Genomic DNA, 10359 nt, shown 5'->3' on the forward strand with positions numbered 1-10359 from the left:
TTCTTCCAGTTTGAGGTGAACTGAAGTTTTATTCCATTCAAAATTTAGGCTAGTGCACAACTACAAGAAGATACAATATCATATAGAAGAATGAAAGAAAAGAAAATTTTATTTTTAAAAAATTACTAAAATTAACTATATGCATTTTGCAGTCTAATTTAGCAGTGGAAAAAAAAAAAAAATGAAAGATACATTTCTGTGATTTATGTCACTAATAGTAAATAGATGAATAAATGTATTGGGGATTTTTTTATTATTATTATTATTATTTTGCCATTTTATTGGTAGAATTCACTGTCACTTCCCACCACTATAAGCTTTATGCTGAACATCACATGAACAAACAGGAAAACCGGTGTCATAGCATCCACTTGTCTGAAAAAATGTTTACAGCAGTATAAACTGATGGTGATATCTATCTACTTTTTAGGTAATTAGCTAACCTAGCTAGTTCCTTTTATTGTTGCCTTATGCAAAATATCTAAATATTAGTGAGAAGGAAAAAAAAAGAAAAAATTTAGATATCAATCTGCATATGCGACGGACATTGGTTATGCTCATCTTTGCTCGCTCCTTTGAAGGCATCTTGAGTAAAACAGCTTTATATTTAACGAATCACATACAAAAGTCCTGAACCGGAAGTGATGCGAGAATACGGAAACATGCTATATTGAAAAATATACAAAAGTTCAAAAGTATCTAACTGAAAAATATATTATATAACTGTATAAAATCCAGTTATAAAATTCCTGTCCATAGGTTTTATGCCATCACCACAAACTTTTATGAGCTGTTTTTTCTTTTTCTTTTTTTCTTATAATGAATTATTCAAATAGCCTCATGACTCATGAGCTCAAGAGTTACGGGTTTCAATCAGCCTAGTCTCAGCCTCAGACGTCATGTCCACGGACTGTTGGCTGAACATCTGATGCATTTGGCACACTTAACTGGAAACACTTCAGGATTTTCGAAGTCATCATCTGGTTGGTTGAATTCTACAGGATGTTCAGGAGACTTGTGTGTTGCATTCTTTAATGGTCCACCTGCTGTGACGCCAAACCCCCTTGTGGAAGAAGAACGCCATCGTGTTTACAACTGTGACAATGACCAGGATCAACTAAACACCGGATTTTCAAAAGTATGTGAAGTTCGCAGCTCCAATGTTGCAGTAAACTTGCACAACGTTCTTGAATGAATAATTTATTAGATGTACACCGGTCTGTTATTGTAGGGACATCGACTTTACATGTCCACGCCCCTAAACATGACGCAGAACAAAACGAACTGTGATTGGTTGTGTTACATGTCAATCAAACATCCTCTTGGGCAGTCCTTGGCCAATGAAAGCTGCGATAGAGTCCAGACCTTCTGCCCTCAGTCCGAAGGTCTGGCTATGCGTGACTACAATCAGCCTGGAGAATCTGACTGAACTGAGAATTTTGAAAGTATTTCCAATACAGCCACATATAATTAGCAGCTGTTTGTTATGCAAGCTAGTAAACTCATGGCTGAGACAAGACTACATCATAACAGATGGTGTGACTTGACAGGTTTTGACAGAGCTAGCCAACATGCTTATTATGCACACTCATGTTCACTGTCAATGACCACTTCAACAGACATCAGAAATGGTTTAATGACCAACTGCTGCAAAGTCTCAACAAAGGCTCAAATGCTCTCATAAGGCAAAGCCGACAAAATTAGCTTAGAAAATATTACAGACAAGAACATCAAACGAACAGACAACAACAATGCATGGAGAATGAATAAATATCAGACAGTTGCAGCTGACTGAATTGAGAAAGATGTGTCGATGGTTCTTTTTACAATGAACTCAACAATTCTTTATGTAAACAGACTGAATCATGTTTTATATTGATTCGCGTGACTGTGCGGATGAATATGGTTTTTTTACATAACTAAAAAAGAGAGAAATTATCCTTACTGCTCATAAAACATTCACTCTAGGCTTAAGAGATATAACCAGTAGGCTATAGATGGAAAGGATCTCAGGCTGACTAGCTGAAGACGTTACTAGACACGGTAACAGACACGGTACTTCCTTTAAAATAAATTCCAGCACAGCGCTACAACAACCATAATAAAATGACCCTTCCTTCACAATGATGCTTTACAATGAAATACAATGTAGTTAGAGAACTACATACGTCAATTTATCTGTTCAATAAAATACCATACTCACCTATTGAATAATTAAAACGCCATCTCCGCGTCGCTTTCACAACATTTCAAATCCGCTCTTCATCTCCGAAAAGCAGACTCTCATCTGTTCGGCGTTTGTTTAAAACAGGTGATTCCACAGAGGTTGTAGATTTAGCTGCTCCGTGTCAACCTTTTTCACTCGTTGTGAAGAATAAACTCTTCCACTCCCACACCATACACATGTCAAATGAGTTGGAGCAACTTTTCTCTATTTACCGATATCAAGCGTGTCGCACAAGTCCTGAAAAGTGAAGACAAAGCGTCTAGATCGCCCCCAGGTGGTTGGTCCCAGTATTGGTCATAAAACCCGCCCTCTCTATGTAATGTAAAAGGACTTGAGTCTTGACAAATTAAAAAATGAAATTACACTTTTTCGAAAGATGGTTTCTGTCATTTTATGTCGTTTTTATCACGCTGATGTAAGTTCAAGTGTCCGTTTTTTTTTTTTTTTTTTTTTTTTAATAGGCCTATGTTTGGTTTTAGTTAGTTATTATACTAATTACTTTTTCCCCAGTTACAACGGCGTTACTGTTACTGACAAAAAAAAAAAAAAAAAAAAAAAAAAAAACCTGGGTTACTTAATTGAGCTCACTGAAGCGGTTTTTATCCGAGTAGTCTCTCTCTCAGCCATTGGACCTGCAAAGTTTTATCTCTGGTGTGTGTCTGTGAGGCAAGCAGCCTATACGCTGAGTTTCGGTTCATTTAGCGCGCTCCAGTTCATGTGGCGTCGGCGCCACCATGTCATGATTATATTGTCTGCTATATTTGCTTCTTATTTATTAAATACAGGCATTTGGTTGATGAAACATTGATTAAATTTAAGATACAATTTTTACAAACGAAATTCACTTTAAAGAAAGGCTTTCTACCAAACAAAACTTAATGAAGTAGTCAAAATCATGTCTGACCCACTTCATGTCTCCCGATATATTGCACATCTTATGATGTATCCTATCTTACTCATGCTGTTCACTTTTCATAATCAAATAGATGAAATTAAAACATAACATAGGCCTATTTAAACATAAATATGAAACTATGTTTTCTTTAATGGCTATCAACATGTAGTACAGTACAGAGAAATTTCATGTCGTGAGCAAGAGCAGATCATGAGCCACGAGTAGGATTAAGCATAATTTATTTTTAGACTTATATTTAATATTGGGGGCATCCAAGTTATTTGACATAGGCTATTTAAATTTTTTTATTTTTAAAAAAAGTAACGCAATAGTTACTTTCCGTGGTAATTAGTTACTTTTATAATAATGTAACTCAGTTACTATTTGTGAGAAGTAACTAGTAACTAAACTAATTTTTTTTATAAAGTAACATGCCCAACATTGGTTATTTGATGCTATAAAAACTGTGGTGTGACGTCATGATTGACAGCTGTGATTGACAGCTTCTCTGAGTGAAGTATTCACCAAGTTCGGGACATTGTCTTTTTTTATATAGTGTACAAGTCTGAGTCATTGTTCAACTACTACAAAAGTTTAACTGTATTGTGTTTGCAACAGCCTCTTCCATGTTCCGTGCTGAGTCACGGAATATGTGATTAAAATAATCATGACATGGGTCGATGACGTGAGAGGAATTAATTGGATTTGATTTTTGAGAAGGTCACAGAATTTGTGGTGTCACTTGTAATATTGACAAGGCCTTACTTGATTTAACTGTCGCTGCATCATAGCACGTGGCTTTCATGTAAAAAGCAGTAGGCACACCTTAGACTGACGGAGGCTGATCAGAGAGGTCAGACTTTTATCTTCAATCATCCAATCCTTGTTGTCATCTCTGGAGAAGTGTGTTTGAGTGTGGGCGTGTATGATTTGCATAAACATGTATGAGAGCGCTCAGGGTCCCTCTCTCGACTGCTTCTGTCATCAGTGTCACTGCTGATGGGTTTGTGTAGTTATTCATCTTGTTTTGAATAATACAACATGGCACCAGAAGCCTGATTCACTTGCACTTAAATGTCTCAGAGAGTTTCTGAGTAAGTAAAGTATTGAATACAGTGCAATTTAAATTAAAGTGCAAAAGCATAATTAATGTTCATACTTAGGGTTAGCATAACAATAAAACGAGGGGGAAAAATCATAAAAACTTAGACTTGAGGATGGGATCTTTCGACATGGTTCTGGAATTATTTTCTTCATAGGAATTTCAAAATGTTGTCTTTTTTTCTGTGATTCTCAGATTCTCCAACTGTATACTTGGAATTTGGCTACAAAATATGATTTTTAAAAAATAAAGTTCAGTATGTCAAGGCACATTTAGTTAAATAGCGACTTTTCAGAACAATTCAAATTGTTTTAAAGCAGCTTCGGTAACACTTTGGTATGGGGAACACATTCACTACTTTTGCCTCAATAAACTCTTACTTTACTGTTTATTAATATATAGTAAGGTAGTTGTTGTAGCGTATAAGTTTAGGTATGGGGTAGAATTTAAGGATGTAGAATTTGGTCATGCAGAATAAGTCATTATAATGTGCTTTATAAGTACACAGCCAATATGCAAGCTAATAAGCAACTATAAAAAGTGAGAATTGTTCCCCATACTAAAGTGTTACCACAGCTTCATTGTAATAAACAAAAAAATACAAACAAACAAAACAAAAACAAAATAATAGTGTATACTAAATTAAAGGGTTAGTTCACCCAAAAATGAAAATTCTGTCATTAATTACTCACCCTCATGTCATTCCACACCCGTAAGACCTTCGTTCATCAAAAATTAAGATATTTTTGATAAAATCTGATGTCTCAGTGAGGCCTGCATAGCCAGCAAGATAATTAACACTTCCAGATGCCCAGAAAGCTACTGAAGACATATTTAAAAAAGTTTATGTGACTACAGTGGTTCAACCTTAATATTATAAAGCGACGAGAATACTTTTTGTGCGGCAAAATTTATTTATTTTTTTTTAATTTTTTTTTAAAAAATAACGACTTTATTCAACAATATCTAGTGATGGGCGATTTCAAAACACTGCTTCATGAAGCTTCGAAGATTTACGAATCTTTTGTTTCAAATCAGAGGTTCAGAGCGTGTATCAAACTGCCAAAGTCACGCTCCTCAGTGGTGAACCATTGAAATTTTTAAACACTTATGATGTAACGAAGCCTTGTTTACTGAAATCTCGTGACTTTCGCAGTTTGATACACACTCCGAACCGCTGATTTTGGGTGAACTAACCCTTTAATAGTTTAACTAAGTATGCTGCAAAAGAAACATATTATTTCTATAGAGAAAATGAATGGGATTTTCAATTCAGGAACACAACTATGGCTCACTAAAAGGCCATTCACACAGAACACGTTTTTGCAGTTAAAATTTGTGAGACACAGGTCAGTGGAATGAAAAAAAAAAACACAAAGTGCATATACAAATTTTAACTTGAGCACAGCACTTTTAGAATGCGCAAGATGCTGCAAAAGACGTGAGACGTGAGTACAACGTTAAAGGCTTTTGTCTCCTGAAAATCAATGGAAAAGCAGCACAGTGGAATGGAAAAACACGTTCACATCAACTACCTAAAACACCCTCGCAACTGCATAGCAGCATACTAAAAACTGGACAAAGTGATTAAATTTACCTTGGATTGGAAGCCCCCATTGAAGCAGCTTGGGAACTTTGAATGGGAAACTTATCATTGCAGATAGATCAAAACCTGTGCACCCTGACTCACGGAAATTGCATAAAGACAGCCAATAAGAATGGAACAAAGCTTTTGAGTGCAATATATGCATCAGACCATTAGTGAATGGTCCATGGGCATACTATTTAGAGCTGAGACTATACAGAACATGTACCAGGACATGCTTCCCCACAAATGCCCTTTATACATGTTGCTTCCCAGAAATGTGCTCACATACTTTTTGTTTTTCTGCTAAGCTCTTGCTTTTGATATTGCATAATTGCGTAAATTAAAACACACACACACACACACACACACACACACACACACACACACACACACACACACACGTGTCAGCTAGTGGATGCCTTTATGTGCAGATTTGATTATATGAATATTCATATAACTCTGTGATTCCAGAGATGTAAATAAGTTGACAGACTTGAAATTGCAAGCATCTGGCCACTGGGGAGCATGTGTGTGTGTTGTGTAGAGGAGAAAGGGAAGCCTTGATAGTGAAAAATGATTCTCATTATTTTCCACTAACGATAAAACTCCTTCCCCCACCCCCTTCTCTGAGGTTAGAACTAATAAAAAGGATCAAACACGTATGTATGTGTACAGTGATGCATGCAAGGTAATATGATTTGTTTTGCTTATTTCTGTGGCTACACAAAAACAGTGGCAATTCTGTGCAGGTTTCGAGTGATATATCTTGTTTGATTTGTTTGAGAGTAAGTGTTTGTTCTGCAGTGATTTATGTAGCCTTAGTAGAGGATAGTGTTCAACTGACCTTTACAGAGACTCCCCTTCTCTCTGTCTCGGTTTCTTCTGAGGTGATTCATGTATGTGTATCACACTCAGTTTTTTCTGCACACGTACAAAAAAGACAGATGACAACAGCTTACAAGGCACTTTCTTTTCAGATTAATCAATATCACAAGATTCTCTGAAATATTCAATAGTCTCGATCCGATCCACTACCCTGCCTCCACCCGAATGTATACGTTTGTTTTTCTATCATGGTCAGGACTTGCATTGAGTCATCTAGCTAATGACATTTTCTACCATCTGCCCCTAAAACTAACCCTGGTTCCCACAATGTAGATGACTTCAGGTTTTACCCTTGGAATATTTTGGGGGATATTTTGTCCTCACATTGCCAAGGCCACATCTCAAGGTCACCCTACTGGCAATGCAGCAGCAGATAACTTCATAAGTTGTGATTCTGACATCTGCCACCCCCACACCTCATTCACACACACACACACACACACACACACACACACACACACACACACACACACACACACTGCTGTATGGCTGTTAAATCTTCATCAGTTCAACTAGCTTCGTCATGAGCTCACTGTACCTGGACAAAAGTAGCAGATACATGGCAGAACAAATACGCAGAGTATGTCTATTGTTATATATAAAGCTTTATATATAACAATAAATTATAGTGCTAAGATTATAATTAGCTAAGTCGAGCCCTACCATTACCACTACAAGAAAATGTTTTATATTTATTAAAATAAAAACACTGTTTACTTTATTAGACAGAATGACAGACAGAATGATACAGACAGACAGAAAAACAGGCCGATAAACAACTTGTGCTTTAAGTTTTACTTCTGCCTATCTATTTGATGCTTTATTTTCAGATATTTTCCAAAACCGATGCTCTAAATGGCTCGTTAGAATTGATATTAAACGTGGTACAAATGCGTACCACACCATGTGTTGCAAACCGTACCCTTTATTTTATTTTTACTTACAACCATTACACCCCTAATAGATAGAATGACAGAACAAACAATACATGGAATGAAAGAGTGAGAGATAGATAGAATGACTGGCAGAATTACAGAGAGATCAAACAAACAAACAAAAGATAAATAAACAGACAGAATGATCGATAGAATGACAGATAGACAGAAAGACAGATAGAAAGACAGACCGAACAAAAAAACTCTAGATAGATAGAAAGATACAAACAGAATGATAGGACAATAGACAGAATGATAGAACGAATGATAGAATGACAGATAGAATGATAGATAGATAGAATGATAGACAGAACGACAGGTAGATGAAAGATAGAATGTAAGAACAACAGAATGATACAATAATAGATAGATAGATTCAAACAACATTTTTTTACAGTACAGATAGACAGACAGATAGATAGATAGATAGATAGATAGATAGATAGATAGATAGATAGATCTAATTACAATTGCATTTTTGTTGTGTCTTTAAACAGCTTTACAGAGGCATTTATGGACACTTCTGTTTGAAGGACCTATTGATTGTTTGAACGCTTGAGTGATCTACAGATGTGTGTAACTGTGTCCTCTTCATTATATTAGCATGGCATGTCCAGGAAAAGCCGGGTTTGGGTGCTGTTTCTTGCCTATGTGGCATCTGAGGTGCGACTACGCTCTATAGAGTCTGTGTGTGTGTTTGAAGTGCCTGCTCCAGCCTTGAATACAGTGCAAGATGTATGTATATCAGAATGGGGGATGACAGGCAGAACTGGTGCGCTCTCTCTTTCCTGCTGGTGCCCACACACACACTCTATAACTTTAACTACTGTTTCAAGCAACTAAAGCTCCCTGATTTCACAGACCTGTCCCTGAGCTCCCCCACCAACCTCTCTCTTTGTAGTAATGAGGAAGATGAGTCATTGTACCGAGCAAAATACGAGAAATACAACAAAGCTTTTACATCCCCCTCCTCCCTCTCTTTCTCTCTCCTGCAAGCCAGCATGCAGCCTGCAAAATCTGCTCTGGTATGATGTTGAATGAGTTATGATCTTTGACTGTGACTTGTCCCTGTCAGTCATGGGTGTTTTCTATTACTTTTCACAGACATGTTGACATAGTAAAATGTTAGTGCACTCATGTGTGTCAATGGATTCACAGTGAAAGTTCATGTCCTGTGTTCACAAATTTTTACTACAGTATATGTATCCACAAACAGCAAACCATATACTGTACAAAGACAAAACCAGCATCTGTCTCTCTGCTGTAATTACACGACTAGACACAGAGAAGCATAAACGGTGTCCTTTCTTTCTCTTTCTCTCTCTCTCTACAATCAGATTCTTCTTTTGCATATCCCACACGAATAAACCAGTAAAATGCAGTTCAGTTGTTCAAATACAAATTGTTGTTATTCTGCTTTACAAAAGCTGAAGTAAGGTAGTAAACAAGTCATAGTGATGGTATCCGATATACCATGATACTGTACAAGTACCATCAACAGAGCAATACAACGGTAGAAAAAAAACAATGGATAGATAGAATGAATGATAGAATGACAGAACAAATGACAGAATTAATGACAGAACAACAGAATGAACGAGTGATCAAAAGAAACGAATGAACGATAGATTGTACGAACAAATGAACGAACAATAGAACGAACGATAGATCGAATGATAGATCGAACGAACAAACGATAGATCGAATGAACGAACGATAGATCAAACGAACGATAGATCGAACGAACGAACGATAGATCGAACGAACGAACGATAGATCGAACGAACGATAGATTGTACGAACGTTAGAACGAATGAACAAATGATAGATCGAACGAAAGAACGAACGATAGATCAAATAAACGATAGATCGTACGAACGAATGAACAAATGATAGAACAAACGTTAGATCGAACGAACGAAGAAACGATAGATCGAATGAAAGAACAAACAAATGATAGAACAAACGTTAGATCGAACGAAGAAACGATAGATCGAACGAAAGAACAAACGATAGATCAAACGGACAAACGATAGATCAAACGGACAAACGATAGATCAAATGAACGATAGATAGAACGATAGAACGATAGATAGATAGATAGATAGATAGATAGATAGATAGATAGATAGATAGATAGATAGATAGATAGATTGATTGATTGATTGATTGATTTTCCAGAGTGGCCTTAAATTCCCATAGATGCTCTACCACATCAATGCTCCAGCCAATCTCTCTGGCCATTCCTCTTTCCTTCCTTTTTTCTATCCCTCTCTCCTTGTCCTCTCTCCCCTGCTCAATGTCAGTGACGGCAGGGCCACCGGTGATGGCTCTGTCTTCCGTAACATGGCTCAGGGTTTGGCTGCCCCATTACAGAATCCATTTTCTACAGACAGGAATCTCATTTCAATTTCCATGTGCACGTTTGTTTTTGTGTGCGTGCGAGTGTGTATTGTGGTTTTTGTGTGCCCTAATGAACCGTGTGTTTTTGTGCATGAGTGTGCGTACACAAAAGACTGTATCCACTTTGTGTGTGTATGTGTATATGCACATAAATTTAGTGCTATTTCATTTCTTCTCAATGACTTTCCCTGCGCAGAATCAATTCGTCCAGTGGGAGTGAGGTGGCAGGGAAAGGAGTGCGATTGGTGGGTGGAGCATGCTTACTCGTTTAGACAAGAGGGATTGAAAATAGGAAGGAGGGTTGGACAAAAATAAGTAATATCC

Source organism: Ctenopharyngodon idella, chromosome 7 (genome assembly GCF_019924925.1).
Source record: "Ctenopharyngodon idella isolate HZGC_01 chromosome 7, HZGC01, whole genome shotgun sequence".
NCBI classification, from domain to species: Eukaryota; Metazoa; Chordata; class Actinopteri; order Cypriniformes; family Xenocyprididae; genus Ctenopharyngodon; species Ctenopharyngodon idella.